Genomic DNA, 21,462 nt, shown 5'->3' on the forward strand with positions numbered 1-21,462 from the left:
TAGGGGTAGGGCAGGGTTGGAGAGGATGGGTGGGTGTGGTGGGGATAGGGGTAGAGGTAGGACGGGTGGGTGTCACGACCCAAAATCTAGCCCGTCGTGATGGCGCCTATCGTGAAACTAGGCAAGCCGATATTTCTAAAACACTTTCAACATTTAACATAAATGAATTAAGACATTTAAAAGAATCAGAGTTTTTCATAAAACGTGGTAAAACTGTGATGACCCAAAATGTCATCTTTAAATTTAATAAGTAATTCTGTGTTCTAAGACCTCAAAAAGCACCATTTATCATTCCTCGACTTGCGTGCATAGTCCGTACAATTTTTCGGAAAGTTTTTATGTGAAAAATGGATTAAAATAAGAAATAGAGCTTTAAAACTCAACTAACTTTGGTCAATATTTTGAGCAAACGGACCTGGATCAGTGTTTTAAAAATTCCGATAGATCCGTATCATGATTTGGGACTTGGGCGTATGCACGAAATCGAATTCCAAGGTCCCTAACCTGAGTTATAGAATTTTGGTAAAAAATTAAAAGCTTGAAAGCTTAATAATTTCTAAGAAATTACTGATGTTGGATTTATTAACCTCGGGTCCATATTTTGGTTTCGGAGCCCGGTATAGGTCCACTATAATATTAATGACTTGTCTGCCAAATTAGGTGAGAATCCGAGTTGATTTGATGTGATTCGGACGCCCGGTTGTAAAAATATATGTTTTAAAGTTTTCTTGAAAATTTCCTTTGATTGGATATCCGATTCGTAGTTCTAGGTGTTATTTTGGCAATTTGATCGCGCGAGCAGGTTCGTATGATGTTTTAGAACTTTTGTGCATGTTTGTTTTGGATCCCCGAGGGCTCGGGTGAGTTTCGGATAAGCTACGGGATGATTTCGGACTTAGGAAATCTGATTTTCTGCACACTTCAAGCTTCTGGTGTGTTCTTCTTCGCGTTCGCGAAGGTACTCTCGCGAACGCGAAGAGCAAATTGGACTGGCATATTTTGTGCTTCGCGTTGGCGACATAGTGAACGTGTTCGTGAAGGCTTGAGGTTCAAAGCTTTGCCTTCGCGATAGAAGCCTCGCGTTCGCGAAGGGAAAGAGACTGGCCAGGAAAAATTAGCCTTCGCGTTCGCGAAGGGCATCTCGCGTTTGCGAAGGCCAAACCAGGCATGCATCGCGTTCGCGAGGTAGCCCTCGCGTTTGCGAAGAATAAAATTTGACAGCACATAATTGTGCTTCGCGAACGCGAGGCACTGACCGCGTTCGCGAAGGGTAAAAATCCAAGAAACAGAACGTAAGTTCTGGAAATGGGGTTTCGACCTATTTTTGAGCTCAGGTAAGGCGATATTTGGGTGATTTTTACGAAAAAATATTGGGGTAAGTGTTCCTTATCCTATATTGATTATATTTCATGATTTCATACTCATTTTTATCATGAATCCGTGAAATTTTGGAAGAAAAATCAGATTTTTATAAAATCTTCCAAAAACAAAAAATTAAGATTTGAAGGTCCATTTGATATCGGAATTGGACAAATTTTATATGGTTGAACTCGTATCGGAACGGGTGTTCGTGTTTCGTGAGTTTTTCCGGGATTTGAGACGTGGGTTCCACTGTCGAATATTTTAATGAATTTTGAAGTTTTATCCGGAAAATTTGTAAATTCATATGGAATTATGATTCGTATTGAATATATCAAATTGTTTGTGAATAGATTTGAAGCTTTCGGAGGCAAATTTAAAAGGAAAAGCTGTGGTTGAATAATTGATTTGAATTCACAAAGCGAGGTAAGTGTCGGGGTTAACCTTGACTTGAGGGAGTAGAAACCTTAAATTATTTATTATGTGAAATGCATGTGAGCGACGTATAGGCGAGGTGACGAGTATCTATATGTTGTCAAATTAATTGTTTGCCTGCTTACTTGTAAAATCATAAATTATTTTTAATCATAAATTAATTATTATAATAATTGTTTCTCTCTTATTCTTTGTCAAATATTAATTCTTGAATTCCTGCATTAATTGTTACATGCTATTTGAATTAAGTGATTTAATTGTTATTTGACATTTAGCATATTAAATATTAAACTGCCTATTTTCTCCCTGATTTCTATAATAATTTGCTATTTGTCATTGTTTGTTTCATAATTAAAGCATAATTGTTGTATACTTGTTGTCTTATAATTTTATATTAATTGTTGCATTTATTGGGGAAATGTCTTCTATAAGAATTGATTGAAATGGATATATTGGAGGATCGAGTTGCACGCCGCACAGACTTATTAAAAGTTAATATTGGAGGATCGGGTTGCAGGCCGTCACAGACTAATGAAAAGTTAATATTGGAGGATCGGGATGCACGCCGCAACAGACTTATTAAAAGTTAATATTGGAGGATCGGGTTGCACGCCGCAACAAACTTATTGAAAAGTCAATATTGGGAGATCGGATTGCACGCCGCATCAGACTTATTTAAAAGTCTATATATATACTTGATTGAAATAAATATATGACAGACTTGATTAAAATGAATATATTGGAGGAGCGGGTTGCACGCCGCAACATAACCGAATGTGAATATATTGTGAGAGCGGGTTGCACGCTGCAACAGAATTGAATGTGAATATATTGTGAAAGCGGGTTGTACGTTGCAACATACTTAATGGAAATGATAATTGGTTATGACTGCTGAGTTGGCTTCAATTATTATAAATGAGTTACCTGATTTATTTCTATTATTTGTTGTTGTTATTAATATTGCATACAGGTTAATGTGAGTGAACCTCCTTAGCCTCGTCACTACTTCGTCGGGTTTAGGCTCGGCACTTACCAGTACATGGGGTCGGTTGTACTGATACTACACTCTGCACTTCTTTTGCAGATTTTGGAGTTGGTCCCAGCGGCGTACCATAGACTTGCTCGAATTTCAGCTACCAGAGGAGACTTGAGGTATAACTGTATGGCGTCCGCAGTTCTGAAGTCCCCATCTATTTTACTTTAGCTATATGTTTATTTCCAGACAGCTATATTTTATTTAAACCTTTATTTATTTTTATTCTAAAGGCTCGTGCACTTGTGACACCAATTCTGGGATGGTATTTAGACACCGTTATTTTTATGGATTATTTCACCATATTTCAAACTTTGCTTCCGCATTTGTTTCTTGATTATTAATAATTTAAAGATTGTTTAAAAATTGGTTAATATTATTCTAACGTTGGCTTGCCTAGCAAGTGAAATTTTAGGCGCCATCATGGTCCGAAGGTGAGAATTTTGGGTCGTGACAAACACCCAAAACATAAGTGCGGAAAAATAGCCCGACATCGAGGTGTCACTGAGTCATGAGAATCTAGATATCCAGTCTAATACAACAGTGTCTAAGTATCAATACAGAAAAGAAAGAAAGCATAGAAGGAAAGAAAAGGTCTGCGGACGCCGGCAGCTACCTCGTAGTCTCCGATACTCGATCGCGCACGAACTCAACGACATCTGTGATCAAACACACCTGGATGTGCACATGAAGTGCAGGGTGTAGCATGAGTACAACCAACTCAGCAAGTAACAGAAATAAATAAGGAATTAAGAAGGTAGTGACGAGCTATACAACTATAATTCAATTTCAATAATTCCAGCAAAGAATAGACATGCTTTCAAATTCGGCAATTTAAGTCAAATCAGTTTTATACAGTTAAAGTGCAGGTACTCCGGATATAGAATCTTTTAGAAATTTCACAACAATGACAGATAGCAACTAAGTGCACCAACAAATGAAAGCAAGTACTGCCTCTCAGGGCAACAGTTACTCAACTCGTCACAACAGCTCAATCACTCGGCTCTCAGCCCTCAGTACTCACACTCAATAGGTACCTGCGCTCACTGGGGGTGTGCAGACTCCAGAGGGGCTCCTTCAGACCAAGCACTATATCGCTCCAGCGTGCAGCCCGATCCCATATAAATAGCTATAGGGCTCCTACAGCCCAAGCGCCATAATCTGCACCAACAACTCACGTGCTGCATGGACAACTCACGTGCTATAATATCCTACACGGACAACTCACGTGCCATAATATCCTTACCTCACCGACAGGCCTTTGGCCTTACTCAGTCATCAACCTCTCTAGTCTCTCAGGCTCTCATAAATCATAAAGATCAGCCCAAACAAAGATAACATAGTGTATCAACAAAATCAAGAAGAGACTGAGATATGATACGCAAGTAAAATCATGATTGAGTACAAGACAGCAATTAGCAAATACTTCAATAAGTACGCGACCATCATATAACATAAGCATGATTTCTAACATGATTTGTAGTAAAATTTCTATAACACAGGGAGGACAGGTAATTAACAATAGGCTATTCGAATTTACAGTCTCACGGGGCGGACCAAGTCACAATCCCCCATGATGCGCGCCCACACGCTCATCACCTAGCATGTACGTCACCTCTGAAATAGTCAGATCATACCAAAAAATCGGGGTTTCATACCCTCGGGACCAGATTTATGACTGTTACTTACCTCAAACCGCGCAAAAATCCTACTCCGTAATGCATTTGCCCCTCGAATCACTCTTCAAATGCCCCGAATCTAGCCACAAGCAGTACGTGATAATTAATATAGGCTAAAGGAATCAATTCCACAAAAACAAATACGAAATTACAAGCCAAAATCCGAAATTGGTCAAAAGCCGGCCCCGGGCCCACGTCTCGAAATCCGACAAAAGTCACAAAACCCAAAAGCACATTCACTCACGAGCCTAACCATACCAAAATTACTCAAATCCGATAACAAAATCCCATTCACAACCTCAAAATTCTAACTCAAGATTTCTTCCTCTTTTTCCCTAATTTTTCACTCCAAATCACAAATTAGATGATAAAATTAAAGATGAAATCATGGGATTTAACCAAAACTAAGTAGGAATCACTTACCCCAATCAACTCCACAAAAATCCCTTCAAGAATCGCTCAATTCCGTGCTCTGTAGCTTAAAATATGAAAAATGGGTTCAAACCCTCGTTTTTGAAATTAATACTGTCTGCCCAGATTTTCTTCTTCGCGAACGCGACCGTCCTCTCAAGTTCGCGTAGACCAAATCAGACTGCCTCCCAATTAACTCTTTACGAACGCGATCAATGCTTCACGAACGCAAAGCTTTACAAGCTCAACTCATCACGAACGCGGCCCATACCTCGCGAATGCGTAGACCAAAGACCTGGGGTCCCCAGCTGCCTCATTTCTCATCGCGAATGTGACACCACTCACGCGTTCATGTTGCAAACGCAAACCACACCTTTGTGTTCGCGTCCTCTTCTTCGCGAACGCGAAGAACAAAATCTTCCCAGCTAACATTAACCTTTCGTGAATGCGAGGCTCCTCTCACAAACGCGTAAGAGGAAACCAGAAAATACACACCACCCGAAACTCACCCGAAGCCCCTGGGACCTCAACCAAACATACCATCAACCAAACATACCTTCAAGTCCCAAAACACTACACAAACTTAGTCGATTCCTCAAACCACCTCATATAACATCAACAACATGAATCACTCTCCAATCCAAACTTAATTAACTTCAAAATTTCCAAATCCTACAAACGATGCCAAATCATACCAAACCACGTCTGATTGACCTCAAATTTTGCATACAAGTCATATTCAATATTACAGACCTACTCCAACTTTCAGAATCGGAATCCGACCCTGATATCAAAAAGTGAAGCCCCCGGTCAAACTTATCAAAAGTTCGACTTTCGCCATTTCAAGCCTTAATTAGCTACAGACCTCAAATTCACAGTCCAGACATGCTTCCAAGTCCAAAATCACCCAACGGAGCTAAGTGTGATGACCCAAAATGTCATCTTTAAATTTAATAATTAATTATGTATTCGAAGACCTCGAAAAGTACTATTTATCATTTCTTGACTTGCGTGCGCAATCCTTAAAATTTCATGGAAAGTTTTTATGTGAAAAATGGATTAAAATGTGGATTAGAGCTTTAAAACTCAATTGAGTTGACTTTGGTCAACATTTTGAGCAAACAGACTCAGATCAGTATTTTGAACGTTCCGGTAGGTCCGTATCATGATTTGGGACTTGGGCGTATGCCTGGAATTAAATTCCAAGGTCCCTTGCCAGAGATATGGAATTTTGAAGAAAAATTAAAATGTTTAAGTTCGAATAGTGACCGGATGTCTAATTATCTAAAAACTGACCCCGGAATAGAATTTTGATGATTCCAACAGCTCTGTATGGTGATTTTAGACTTAGGAGTGTGTTCGGAATTTTATTTGGAAGTCCGTAGTTAAATTAGGCTTGAAATGGCTAAAAACAAGAATTTAAGTTTGGAAGTTTGACCGATGAGTTGACTTTTTGATACCGGAGTCGGAATCCAGTTTCGAAAATTTTCATAGCTCCGTTATGTTATTTATGACTTGTGTGTAAAATTTGAGGTCAATCAGAGTTGATTTGATAGGTTCCGACATCGAATGTAGAAGTTGAAAACTCTTAGTTTCATTAAGCTTGAATTGGGGTATGATTCATGGTTTTAGCATTGTTTGATGTGATTTAGAGGTTCGACTAAGTTCGTATGATGTTTTAGGACTTATTGGTATATTTAGCTGAGGTCCCGAGGGCCTCGGGTGAGTTTCGGATGGTTAACGGATCAAATATTAGAGTTAAAAGCTGCTGCAGTGTTCCCTCTTCTGTTGGATATTCTGTGTTGATATCGAGCCCAGGTATCGAGCCCAGGGTTGACGAGGCTTAGGCTCGAGCTTGAGCTCGAAGCCCTGATCGAAGGCCCATGCTCGATGCCCTGATCGAAGGCCCATGCTCGATGCCCTGATCGAAGGTCCAACCTCGATGCCCTGATCGAGGCCATGACAGAGGTCCAGGCTCGAGCCTGTGATCGAAGCGGCAATCGAGGTCCAGTTCGAGGACCAGTTCCGAAGGCTGTTGGGCAGTTTTATAAAAAGAGGGCATTCGTCCCATTCGCCATTTTTAACAAATTGGAGCTTGAGCAGAGGCGATTTTTGATAGATTTTCAAGGAAAAGACATTGGGGTAAATGATTCTAAGGTCTATAAATATAAATATATCATTGTTTTCACAATTTAATTAGTGTTTTGAGATTGAAATTGGGAAAAGTTTAGAAATCTCATAGAAACAAAATTTTGAGATTTCAGTATCGATTCGGAGTCGAATTTGAGTGAAACTAGTATGGTTGGACTCGTAATTGAATGAGTTGTCAAATTTCATAACTTTCGCTGGACTTCGAGATGTGCGCCCCACGAGCAAATTTTTAATTAATTTCAGGATCTTTTCTGAAAAATGTAGTATTTTCTTATAGAATTGATTCCTATAATATTTAGTGATTGTATCGAATTATTTTGGCTAGATTCGAGCGAGACGGAGTTGGATAATCGTGGAAAAGGCCTTATAGTGGATTAAATTGGAGCAAGACGAGGTAAGTCTCTTGTCTAATCTTGTGAGGGGGAAATTACCTCATAGTGATTAAAATTTAATAATTGTTGCTAATTGTGGGGGGCTACGTACGCACGAGGTGACGAGAGTCCGTGCGTAGATACTATTAATGCTAAAGTACGGGTAGTTTAGGAATCAAAGCATGCCTTACTTGTGTAAATTATATTCTTTGATTTATTTATATTAATTGATATCTATATGAATATATTATGAATTGTTAGATAAAGATATTAAAGAATGAAAATCTCATAGGCTTGATTGTCTGTTTAAATCAATTAATTGTTAAAAAAAATTGTTCTCCTCCCGAATTTACCTTATAATAAATACTTTCCTTCCGGAGGCACATAAGAAAATGTCATCCTTTCTTGTGGAGTGGGCCGAACGCCTCGGCAGGATAGATGCATCTATGGATCGCGCCGCACGTCCCTCGGCAGTGTACACGATACTCTAGATCGGGCCGTACGTCCTTGGCAGAAATCGTGCTTAATAATAATAATTACACGATACTTTAATAATTTATTTCAGCTTGTGAAGCTAATTAATGAATTGGAAATTCTTTGGAATTTAATGAATTATTATTCTTGCTTGTTAAGGAATTAATTGTTACTCCTGTAAATGAGGTTTAATTGATAAATTAAAAATTATTTGAATTGAGGGGATTTAATTAATATATTGAGAATTGTTACATTTGAAGGAAATTTGATTATTTATGATGATTATATAAATTATTGTAAATTCTGTAAATCATGCTGATTTAAATATCCTAGTTTTATTTCAGTTATTATTATTGACCCTTAGTGAGTGTCAAAGTCGGCCATCTCGTCTCTACTACTTCGAGATTAGGCTTCATACTTACTGGGTACACGTTGTTTACGTACTCATACTACACTTGCTGCACTTTTTTGTGCAGGATCTGAGACAGGTACTAGTGGAGGACCTATCATCACATACCCACATCATCCCGAGGCATAGTGGTGAGCTACCTTTATGAGCCGTTCTGCAGCTACCAGTGTCTCTTCTTATATTTATATTCTGTTTATTTCATTTCAGACAGTATTTGGAGTTTTGTATAATCTACTAGATGCTCATGCACTTGTGACATCAGGTCTTGGCACACACATTGGTAGAGTTTTTGTTTATATTTTCTTGGTTTTAAATTTTATCAATGTATGATTAATCTATTAGTTGGCTTGCCTAGCTATAGCGTTGGGTGCCATCATGACCTACAGGTGAAATTGGGTCGTGACAACATGGTATTAGAGCACTAGGTTCACGTAGGTCTCACAAGTTATGAGCAGACCTAATAGAGACTTGCGGATCGGTACGGAGACATCTATACTTATCTTCGAGAGGCTATAGGGTGTTAGGAAACTACCTTTCTTCATATTTCATCGTGCAATTGATGTAGTACTAAATATGTAACGACCCGGCCAGTCGTTTTGAGAGTTATAACCCTGTTTTCCCCATTCCTACTTCTTTTTGTGTTATTCAACTATATTATGTTATATTGGGTTAGTTGGTTCGAGTTCGGAAGGAACTCGGAGTGAAATGAGACACTTAGCCTCATAATTGAAAATTTTAAGTTAGAAAAGTGGAGCGGATATGGACCTATATGTAAACGACCTCGGATTTGAATTTTGATGATTCCAATAGCTCCGTATGGTGATTTTGGGCTTAGGAGTGTGTCCGGATTTTATTATTTGGAAGTCCGTAGAGGAATTAGGCTTGAAATGCGAAAGTTTTATTTTTGAGAAGTTTGATCGGGGGGTTGACTTTTTGATATCGGGGTCGGAATCCGATTCTGAAAATTGGAATACCTCTGTTATGTTATTTAGGACTTGTGTGTAAAATTTGAGGTCAATCGGACGTGATTTGATAGGTTCCGGAGTTGTTTGTAGAAATTAGAAATTCCAACATTCATTAGGCTTGAATTGGGGTGTAATTCATTATTTTAGCGTTGTTTGAGGTGATTTGAGGATTCGACTAAGTTCGTATGATGCTTTAGGACTTGTTGGTATATTTGGTTGAGGTCCCGAGGGCCTCGGGTGAGTTTCGGATGGTTAACGGATCAAAAATTAAACTAGAACAGCTGATGCAATTTCCTTCTGTTTGAAATTACTTCTGCCCAGAAATCGAGCCCAGATGTGAGCCCAGATCGAGCTCAGGGTCGAGGGCCACGATTGAAGCCCAGATTGAGCTCAGGGTCGAGGGCCACGATCGAAGGCATGACCGAGCCCACGGTCGAGGGTCACGGTCGAAGGCCGGGTCGAAGACATAATCGAGGGCCAGGATCGAGAACCAGGATCGAGAAGCAGGACCGATGACCAGGATCGAAGGCCAAGATCGAGGGCCAAGATCGAGGCAGAACCGAGGATGTCTAGAGAGAATTATAAAAATAGGGACTTCGTCCCATTTGCCATTTTTGGCAAATTGGAGCTTGAGGAGAGGCGATTTTTGATATATTTTCAAGGAAAACTTGAGGTAAGTCCATTGTGATCATTTCTACTCCATAATATTGAATTATCATCGAATAATCCAACTAGATTACATGATTTTGAGGTGTAAATCAGAGATTGGAACTTAGAAATTTGGAAATAAGATTTGTAGATTTAAGGGTCGAGTTGAGGTCGAATTTTTGTAAAATTTGAGCCAATTTCGGGTTTTGGTCTAATTTTGAAGCTTTTCTTGTGGAATTCATTCCATTAGCGTATATTGATGGTATTATACTGATTGTGAATAGATTTGGAGCATTTGGAGGCAGAGTCCAGAGGCAAGAGCATTGCAGGGTAGAGATTTGACCGGTTTGAGGTAAGTAACGATTGTAAATCTAGTCCTGAGGGTATAAAACCCCGGATTTCGTATCATTCTATTATTTTGAAGTGATGCACATGCTATGGGACGGGCTTGTGGGCATGCACTATTGGGAATTTGCGACTTGGTCCGTCCCGTAGCAACTGTAAAGTTGCATATTTTGTTGAAACCATTTGATACTTATATGTTTTAGAAAGAATTTCTGTAAATTGGGCTAAATGCCATGTTTGGGCCTTGAGCCAATGCTGTTTGGACCCTTAGGGGCTGTTTCTTATCATCCTCTCACTGTTTTTGATTGAAAATCTATACTCAGTAATGTTTATATTTGTTTACCGCATAACTAAGTTTTACGACTCTATTTTGATGCATATAAATGTTTTGGGCCGAATGCCCTATTTTACTGAAATGCCCGAGGGCTTGATTTGTGAGGATGAGTGTGGATCGGGGCTGCCCGCCTGCATCATACTTGTGACTGAGTGAGGCCGAGGGCCTGATTGGTGAGGATGAGTGTGGATCGGGACTGCCCGCCTACAGCATACTTTATTATTATCGCACGTGAGTTATCCGTGCAGATTATAGCGCTTGGGCTGAAGGAGCCCCTTCGGAGTCTGTACACACCCCCAGTGAGCGCATGTACTTACTGAGTGTGAGTGTCGAGTGCCGAGTGCTGAGTGACTGGGAGGCAAGATTGATTGTGAGGTATGCCCGAGTGGCAAGAGTGATTGTGAGGTATGCCCGAGTGGAAAGAGTGATTGTAAGGTATGCCCGAGTGGCACGAGTGACTGTGAGGTTTGCCCGAGGGGCTGTTTATAATTTCATCATTTTTGCTCACCTTTGCATTGAGCCTTTCTTTGCAAAACTGTTGGAAAAATGCCTTTAAAATGATTTTTACTGGAACTGGGTTTAAACGAGATATTTGATTCAAATCCTGATTTTCTTTTAAAGCTTGTGGTATTTTACTGAGATTTCTTGATATGAATGTTATATGCTTTATTGCTCGTCACTACTGCCCAGTCTTTATTTATTGTTGTTACTCCCAGATCAGGACCAAGTTCCAGTTGTTGATGCACCAGCTCAGGCACCACATGTGCCTATTGTGATTCCAGGCCTTCAGGAGGCCCTAGCTCAGATTCTGACAGCGTGTACTGGCCTTGCTCAGGCGGTCTCTATTTTGACGGCTGCAACCACTTCTCAGGCCAGGGGAGGCACTCAGACTCCCGTCGCTCGCACACCCGATTAGGTTATTTAGGGACTTTAGACACCAGAGGCACCACCAGCCCAGTCGGTTGCTATTGCTCAGGATTATGTGGTTCCTGCTATGCCTGAGGATGATCAGCGTAGGTTGGAGAGGTTTGGAAGACTTCAGCCACCACCTTTCAGTGGCACAGAGAGAGAGGATGCTCAGGACTTTTTGGACAGGTGTCAGAGGATACTCCGTAGTGCTGGTATTTTGGAGACTTGTGGGGTCTCATTCACTTCCTTTTAGTTTTCTAAGGCTACATTCAGATGGTGGGAGACTTACGAGAGGCATAGGCCTATTGGCGCAGCACCCCTTACTTGGCAACAGTTCTCCGTGGTCTTTTTGGAGAATTTCGTGCCTCGATCCCGTAGAGAGAAGTTGCGTAGACAGTTTGAGCGGCTATGCCAGGGTGATATGTATGTGACGCAGTATGAGATGCGGTTCTCCGAGTTGGCCCGTCATGCTATCTGATTGATTCCCACGGACAGAGAGAGGATCAAGAGGTTTATTGATGGCCTCACTTATCAGCTACAGTTGCTCATGACCAGGGAGCGGGTTTCGGGTGCTACCTTTGATGAGGTTGTCGACATTGCTCGGCAGATTAAGATGGTTCACGGTCAGGAGAGGGTTGAGCGGGAGGCCAAGAGGCCTCGTGGTCAGGGTGGATTCAGCAGTGCTCCTTTTGGGGCTCAGTTCCAGCACGGTAGAGGTCATCATTTTAGACAGGCTCAGTCAGCTTGGCCATTTCATCGAGGTGCATCATCTGGCCATGGTTCTCATAGTTCTCATCAGGGCCACTCATTACTTAGTGCCCTTCCAGTTCAGAGTTCTTCCCGTGCTCCACCTTATCAGGGCTCTTCCATGCCAGGTTCTTCTACCAGTCATCCCGGTTCTAGGGGTTCCCTTCAGTTTTCGCCGCAAGCACCAGGGAGTTCTTTTGAGTGTGGGGAGATTGGGCATATGTGGAGGCAGTTTCCTCATCATCATGGAGTTCTATCTCAGCAGAGGAGTCAGCATCCGACTACAGCCCCAGCTACCTCACCATCCGCCCATTCAGCTCGGGGTGGAGGTCAGTCAGCTAGGGGTCGCGCTAGAGGGGGAGGCAGATCAGGGGGTGGTCAGGCCCGTTTCTATGCTCTCCCCGCCAGACCAGATGTTATTGCTTCAGATGCTGTGATTACAGGTATTGTCTCTGTTTGCCACAGAGATGCCTCAGTATTATTTGACCCTGGTTCCACGTATTCATATGTTTCCTCGTATTTCGCCCATTTTCTGGATATGCCCCATGAGTCCTTAGTTTCATCTATACATGTATCTACTCCTGTGGGCGATACTATTATTGTGGACCGCGTATATCGGTCATGTGTGGTGACTATTGGGGGTCTGGAGACCTGAGTAGATCTATTGTTGCTCAGTATGGTTGACTTTGATGTGATATTATGTATGGATTGGTTATCTTCATGTCATGCTGTTCTAGATTGTCACGCTAAGACGGTGACGTTGGCTATGCCGGGAATTCCGAGAGTTGAGTGGAGCGGTTCTGTAGATTATGTACCAAGTAGGGTGATTTCATATTTGAAGTCTCAGCGCATGGTTGAGAAGGGTTGCCTATCTTATTTGGCTTTTGTGAGGGATGTTAGTACAGATACTCCTGTCATTTATTCTGTTTCGGTGGTACGTGATTTTCCGGATGTGTTTCCTGCAGACCTACCGAGCATGTCGCCTGACAGGGATATTGACTTTGGTATTGATTTGGTGCCGGGAACCCAGTCCATTTCTATTCCACCGTATCGTATGGCACCGGCGGGGTTGAAGGAATTGAAAGAACAGCTCCAGGAACTCCTTGATAAGGGGTTTATTCGGCCTAGTGTGTCAACTTCGGGTGCATCGGTTTTATTTGTGAAAAAGAAGGATGGTTCCATGAGAATGTGTATTGATTACAGGCAGTTGAACAAGGTTACAGTCAAGAACAAGCATCCTTTGCCTCGTATTGATGATTTATTCGACCAGCTTTAGGGAGCGAGGGTGTTCTCCAAGATTGATTTGAGGTCCGGTTATCACCAGCTGAAGATTCGGGATTCAGATATTCTCAAGACATCTTTCAGAACCCTATATGGCCATTATGAGTTCTTGGTGATGTCTTTTGGGCTGATCAATGCCCCAACAGCGTTGATGCATCTGATGAACAGTGTATTCCAGCCCTATTTGGACTCATTCGTCGTTGTATTCATTGACGACATCCCGGTGTACTCTCGTAGCCAGGAAGAGCACGCTCAGCATTTGAGGGTTGTATTACAGAGATTGAGGGAGGAGAAGCTTTATGCAAAGTTCTCTAAATGTGAGTTTTGGATCAGTTTAGTAGCATTCTTGGGGCACGTGGTGTCCAGTGAGGGTATTCAGGTGGATCCGAAGAAGATAGATGCAGTGTAGAGTTGGCCCAGACCATCCTCAGCCACGGAGATTAGGAGATTTCTTGGTTTGGCGAGTTACTACCGTCGCTTTATGGAATGATTTTCATCTATTGCATCGCCCTTGACCAAATTGACCCAAAAGGGTGCTCCATTCAGGTGGTCGGATGAATGTGAGGAGAGCTTTCAGAAGCTCATGACTGCTTTGACCACAGCTCCAGTGTTAGTTTTGCCATCAGCTTCAGGTTCTTACACCGTGTATTCTGATGCCTCGAGGATAGGCATTGGTTGTGTTTTGATGCAAGAGGGTAGGGTGATTGCCTATGCCTCGTGCCAGTTGAAGACCATGAAAGAACTATCCTATACAAGATCTTGAGTTAGCAGCCATTGTTCAAGCCTTGAAGATTTGGCGTCATTATTTGTATGGGGTTCATTGTGAGATCTATACTGATCACCGGAGTCTACAATATCTGTTAAAGTCGAAGGATCTTAATTTGCGTCAGCGGATATGGTTGGAGCTTCTTAAGGACTATGATATCACTATCTTGTACCATCCGGGGAAGGCCAATGTGGTGGCCGATGCTTTGAGTCGCCAGGCAGAGAGTTTGGGGTGTTTAGCAATTCTTCCAGCAGCAGAGAGACCTTTGGCATTAGATGTTCAGACCTTGGTAGGCCAGCTTGTCAGATTGGATATTTCGGAGCCTAGTCGGGTATTGTCTTGTGTGGTCTCCAGGTCTTCTCTTTATGACCGTATCAGGGGGCGTTAGTATGATGACCCTCACTTGCTCGTTCTTCAGGATAGGGTTCGGAGAGGTGATGCTAGGGATGTGACTATTGGTGATGACGCGGTGCTGAGAATGCAGGGCCGGATATGTGTGCCTAATATAGATGGGCTTCAAGAGATGATTCTTGAAGAGGCCCACAGCTCGCGGTATTCCATCCATCCGGGTGCCGCGAAGATGTACCAGGATTTGAGGCAGCACTATTGGTGGAGGCGGATGAAGAAGGATATAGTTGGGTTTGTGGCTCGGTGTCTAAACTGTCAGCAGGTTAAGTATGAGCATCAGAGACCGGGTGGCTTGCTTCAGAGGTTAGAGATCCCAGAGTGGAAGTGGGAGCGGATCACTATGGACTTTGTAGTTGGGCTCCCACGAACTTCGAGGAAGTTCGACACTATTTGGGTTATTGTGGATCGGTTGACCAAGTCCGTGCACTTCATTCCATTTGGTACTACTTACTCTTCAGAGCAATTGGCTGAAATTTACATTCGAGAGATCGTTCGTCTGCATGGTGTCCCAGTTTCCATTATTTCAGATAGGGGTACTCAGTTCACATCGCAGCTTTGGAGGGCCGTGCAGCGAGAGTTGGGTACTCAGGTTGGGTTAAGCACAGCTTTTCACCCTCAGACGGACGGGCAATCCAAGCGCACTATGCAGATATTGGAGGACATGTTGCGTGCTTGTGTCATTGACTTTGGGGGTTCATGGGACCAGTTTCTGCCACTCGCGGAGTTTGCATATAACAACAGTTATCAGTAGAGTATTCAGATGACTCCGTACGAGGCTTTGTATGGGAGGAGGTGTAGATCTCTGGTTGGATGGTTTGAGCCGGGTAAGGCTAGGCTCTTAGGTACAGACTTGGTTCAGGACGCATTAGATAAGGTGAAATTGATTCAGGAGCGGCTTCGCACGGCGCAGTCTAGGCAGAAAAGCTACGCGGATAGGAAGGTCCGTGATGTGTCTTTTATGGTTGGGGAGAAGGTCTTTGCTGAAGGTATCACCCATGAAGGGTGTTATGAGGTTTGGGAAGAGGGGCAAGTTGAGTCCCCGGTTCATTGGGCCTTTTGAAGTGCTTCAGAGAATAGGGGAGGTGGCTTATAAGCTTGCCTTGCCACCCATCTTGTCGAGTGTGCATCCAGTGTTTCATGTTTCCATGCTCCGGAAGTATATTGGAGATCCGTCCCATGTTTTGGATTTCAGCACGGTTCAGTTGGAGGGTGTTATGACTTATGATGTGGAGCCGGTGGCTATTTTGGATTGGCAGGTTCGAAGGTTGAGGTCAAAGGATATAGCTTCAGTGAAGGTGCAATGGAGAGATCATCCTGTGCAGGAGGCCACCTGGGAAACCGAGCGGGAGATGCGGAGCTGATATCCACGCCTATTCGAGATTCCAGGTATGTTTCTAGACCCGTTCGAGGACGAACGAATGTTTAAGAGGGGGAGGATGTAACGACCCGGTCAGTCATTTTGAGAGTTATAACCATGTTTTCTCCATTCCTACTTCTTTTTGTTTTATTTAGCTATATTATGTTATATCGGGTTAGTTGGTTCGAGTCCGGAAGGAACTCGGAGTGAAATGAGACACTTAGTCTCATAATTGAAAATTTTAAGTTAGAAAAGTGGAGCGGATATGGACCTATATGTAAACGACCTCAGATTTGAATTTTGATGATTCTAATAGCTCCGTATGGTGATTTTGGGCTTAGGAGCGTGTCCGTAATATTATTTGGAAGTCCGTAGAGGAATTATGCTTGAAATGCGAAAGTTTTATTTTTGAGAAGTTTGACCGGGGGTTGACTTTTTGATATCGGGGTCAGAATCCGATTCTGAAAATTGGAATACCTCTGTTATGTCATTTAGGACTTGTGTGCAAAATTTGAGGTCAATCGGACGTGATTTGATAGGTTCCGAAGTTGTTTGTAGAAATTAGAAATTCCAACGTTCATTAGGCTTGAATTGGGGTGTAATTCATTATTTTAGCGTTGTTTGAGGTGATTTGAGGATTCGACTAAGTTCGTATGATGCTTTAGAACTTGTTGGTATATTTGGTTGAGGTCCCGAGGGCCTCGGGTGAGTTTCGGATGGTTAACGGATCAAAAATTGAACTAGAACAGCTGATGCAATTTCCTTCCGTTGGAAATTACTTCCGCCCAGAAATCGAGCCCAGATGTGAGCCCAGATCGAGCTCAGGGTCGAGGGCCACGATCGAAGCCCAGATTGAGCTCAGGGTCAGGGCCACGATCGAGCCCACAGTCGAGGGACACAATCGAAGGCATGATCGAGCCCAGGGTCGAGGGTCACGGTCAAAGGCTGGGTCGAAGACATAATCGAGGGCCAGGATCGAGAACCAGGACCGATGACCAGGATCGAGGACCTCGATCTAAGGCCAAGATCGAGGCAGAACCGAGGATGTCTGGGCAGAATTATAAAAACAGGGACTTCGTCCCATTTGCCATTTTTGGCAAATTAGAGCTTGGGGAGAGGCAATTTTTGATATATTTTCAAGGAAAACTTGAGTTAAGTCCCTCGTGATCATTTCTACTCCATAATATTGAATTATCATCGAATAATCCGACTAGATTACATGATTTTGAGGTGTAAATCAGAGATTGGAACTTAGAAATTTGGAAATAAGATTTGTAGATTTGAGGGTCGAGTTGAGATCGAATTTTTATAAAATTGGTATGGGTAGACTCGTGGTTGAATGGGCTTTCGGATTTTGTAACTTTTGTCGGGTTCTGAGACGTGGGTCCCACAGGCAATTTTTGAGCCAATTTCGGGTTTTGGTCTAATTTTGAAGCTTTTCTTGTGGAATTCATTCCATTAGCGTATATTAATGGTATTATACTGATTGTGAATAGATTTGGAGCATTTGGAGGCAGAGTCCAGAGGCAAGAGCATTGCAGGGTAGAGATTTGACCGGTTTGAGGTAAGTAACGATTGTAAATCTAGTCCTGAGGGCATGAAACCCCGGATTTCGTATCATTCTAATATTTTGAAGTGACGCACATGCTAGGTGACGGGCTTGTGGGCATGCACTGTTGGGGATTTATGACTTGGTCCATCCCGTAGCAACTGTAAAGTTGCATACTTTGTTGAAACCATTTGATACTTATATGTTTTAGAAAGAATTTCTGTAAATTGGGTTGAATGCCATGTTTGGGCCTTACGCCAATGCTGTTTGGACCCTTAGGGGCTGTTTCTTATCATCCTCTCACTGTTTTTGATTGAAAATCTATACTCAGTCATGTTTATATTTGTTTACCGCATAACTCAGTTTTATGACTCTATTTTGATGCATATAAATATTTTGGGCCGAATGCCCTGTTTTACTGAAATGCCCGAGGGCTTGATTTGTGAGGATGAGTGTGGATCAGGGCTGCCCGCCTGCAGCATACTTGTGACTGAGGCCGAGGGCCTGATTGGTGAGGATGAGTGTGGATCGGGACTGCCCGCCTGCAACATACTTTATTATTATCGCACGTGAGTTATCCGTGCAGATTATAGTGCTTGGGCTGAAGGAGCCCCTCCGGAGTCTGTACACACCCCCAGTGAGCGCAGGTACCTACTGAGTGCGAGTGCCGAGTGTTGAGTGACTGGGAGACAAGAGTGATTGTGAGGTATGCCCGAGTGGCAAGAGTGATTGTGAGGTATGCCCGAGTGGCAAGAGTGATTGTGAAGTATGCGAGAGTGGCACGAGTGACTGAGAGGTTTGCCCGAGGGGTTGTTTATGATTTCATCATTTTTGCTCACCTTTGCATTGAGCCTTTATTTGAAAAACTGTTGGAAAAATGCCTTTAAAATGATTTTTACTGGAACTTGGTTTAAACGAGATGTTTGATTCAAATCTTGATTTTTGTTAAAGCATGTGGTATTTTACTGAGATTTCCTGATATGAACGTTATATGCTTTATTACTTGTCACTACTGCTCAGTCTTTATTTATTGTTTTACTTACTGAGTTGGCGTACTCACGTTACTCCCTGCACCTTGTGTGCAGATTTAGGTATAGATGGACACGGTGGCGATTACTGAGTGTTCTGGTTGCAGATTTTCTTGGAGATAGCAAGGTAGTTGTTAGGTGATCGCAGCCCCTGCTCTTCTCCCTCTTATCTTCCTCTAGTTGTATTTAGCTATTTTTCGGGCTGAGTTAGCCTTGATATTGTTAGATAGATTGTAGTATATACTCATGACTAGTGACACAACGATGTCGGGTTTTTCTTTTCCGCACTTCTGTTTTTCTTTGATTTGAACTCTTTAAATGGAGGTTTTATGTTAAATAACCTTGAAATTATCTTTGAAATAAAAAAATATCATTTTGTTTTGGAAATGAGTCGGCTTGCCTAGTTCCACGATAGGCGCCATCACGACAGGGGTTAGTTCTAGGTCGTGACAAAATATCCTTCTCTTATCCTCTCACAGATGGTGAGAACACGCTCTAATGAGATTCCAGACCAGGGAAGAGCTACTCCCCCAGTTGCTAGAGGCCGAGGTAGAGGCCAAGGGAGGGCTCCAGGCCGTTGTAGAGGGCGAGGACATCCCAGGACAATTCCAGTTATGCCACCAGTGGATCCAGCAGAGAATCCTATTATTGAGGAGCAGGGTCATATGTCAGTGACTGATTATGAGGCGAGGTTTTCTGAATTATCTCGCCATGCACTAATGATACTCCCTACTGAGGCGGAGAGAGTGCGAAGGTTTGTAGCCGGTTTACATACTGGTATTCAGGCCACTATGGCTCGAGAGGTTGAGATGGGTACTTATTATGAGCGAGTTGTGGAGATAGCCCGGAGGATTGAGGGTGTACGTTAGCCGAGAGCAGATTATGAGAGATAAGCGGTTCAGGTACTCTGGAGAGTTCAGAGGTGCTCCGTTTGAGGGAAAAGGTCAGTTCGTGATGGGACAGTCCAGCAAACCCCCATATCCGGCACCACCACCTCCTCGGGGTGCTCTAGTGCGACCATATCTCAGTGCTACCCCAGAGAGTTCTTACCGCCCACCAGCTATTCAGGGTCCTCCCAGTGGGTATTCAGGTCCCCAGGGCCAGACACTTAGTCAGCAGCCCATCGCACCGAAGAGTTGTTACGAGTGCGGGGATCCCAGTCACATGCGGAGGTTTTGCCCCAGGCTTCGGGGTAGACCAGTACAGCACGGTCAGCAGCCCATGCTTACCGGACCAGTTGCTCCACCAGTAGTCCGACCACCCAGAGATGGAGAACAGGTGGGTAGGGTCCGTCCTAGAGGTGGAGGTCAGCCAGGCGGAGGCCAGACAGTTGGCGCTCCAGCTCGGTTCTATGCTTTTCTGGCTAGACCAGATGCAGAGGCCTCAGATGCCATGATTACATGTATTATTTCTGTTTGTGGCAAAGATGCCTCAGTATTATTTGATCCAGGATCTACGTATTCATATGTGTCATCTCTATTTGCTCCATTCCTGGGTATTTCTCGTGAGTCCTTGAGTACTCCTGTTTATGTGTCCACTCCTGTGCACGATTCTGTTGTTGTGAACCGGAACTACCAGTCCTGTATTATTATATTCTACAGTTACGAAACTAGAGCAGATCTCCTATTGCTTGAGATGACCGATTTTAAAATTATTCTGGGCATGGACTGGTTGTCTCCATATCATGCTATTCTAGATTGTCATGCCAAGACTGTTACCTTGGCTATTCCAGCATTGCCTAAGCTGGAGTGGAAGGGTTCGCATGTTAGTTCATTTAATCGAGTTATTTCTTTTATAAAGGCTCAACACATGGTTGAGAAGGGTTGTTTCGCTTATCTAGCTAATGTTCGGGATACTACTGGAGAGACTCCGGCTATTGATTTAGTACCTGTAGTTCGGGAGTTCCCCGATGTATTTTCGTTAGATATTCCAAGTATGCCACTGGATCGTGATATTGATTTCTGTATTGACTTGGCTTCAGATACCCAGCCTATATCTATCTCACCGTATCACATGGCTCCAAAAGAATTGAAAGAACAGCTTGAAGAGTTACTAGCCAAAGGGTTTGTCATACCGAGTGTATCGCCTTGGGGGGCACCAGTATTATTTCTGAAAAAGAAGGATGGAACAATGCGGATGTGTATTGATTATCGCCAATTGAACAAAGTCACTATTAAGAACAAGTACTCGTTGCCACGTATTGATGATCTATTTGACCAGTTATAGGGTGCTAGGGTATTCTCTAAGATCGACTTGAGGTCGGGGTACCATCAGTTGAAGATTCGGGATTCGGATGTTCTGAAGACTGCTTTCCGTACTACATATGGTCATTATGAGTGTCTGGTAATGTATTTCGGTTTAACTAATGCCCTGGCAATGTTTATGGATCTGATGAACAGGGTATTCAGGCCATATATTGATTCATTTGTCATAGCCTTCATTGATGACATTTTGATCTACTCACGTAGTAAGGAGGAGCATGAGCAGCATATGAGAGTAGTGCTTCAGACATTGTGAGAACAAAAGTTATATACTAAGTTCTCTAAATGTGAGTTCTGGCTTGAGTCTGCAATATTTTTGGGACATATTGTATCATGCGAAGGTATTAAAGTTGATCCCAAAAAGATTGAAGCAGTTCAGAATTGGCATCGTCCCACTTCGGCGACAGAGATCAGGAGTTTTCTAGGTTTGGCAGGTTATTATCGTCGGTTCGTGGAAGGTTTTTCATCTATTACAGCACCTTTGACCAAATTAACCCAGAAGGGTGCTCCATTCTGATGGTTTGATGATTGTGAGGTGAGCT

The sequence above is a fragment of the Nicotiana tabacum genome, chromosome 14, assembly GCF_000715075.1.
Source record: "Nicotiana tabacum cultivar K326 chromosome 14, ASM71507v2, whole genome shotgun sequence".
In the NCBI taxonomy this organism is placed as follows: domain Eukaryota; kingdom Viridiplantae; phylum Streptophyta; class Magnoliopsida; order Solanales; family Solanaceae; genus Nicotiana; species Nicotiana tabacum.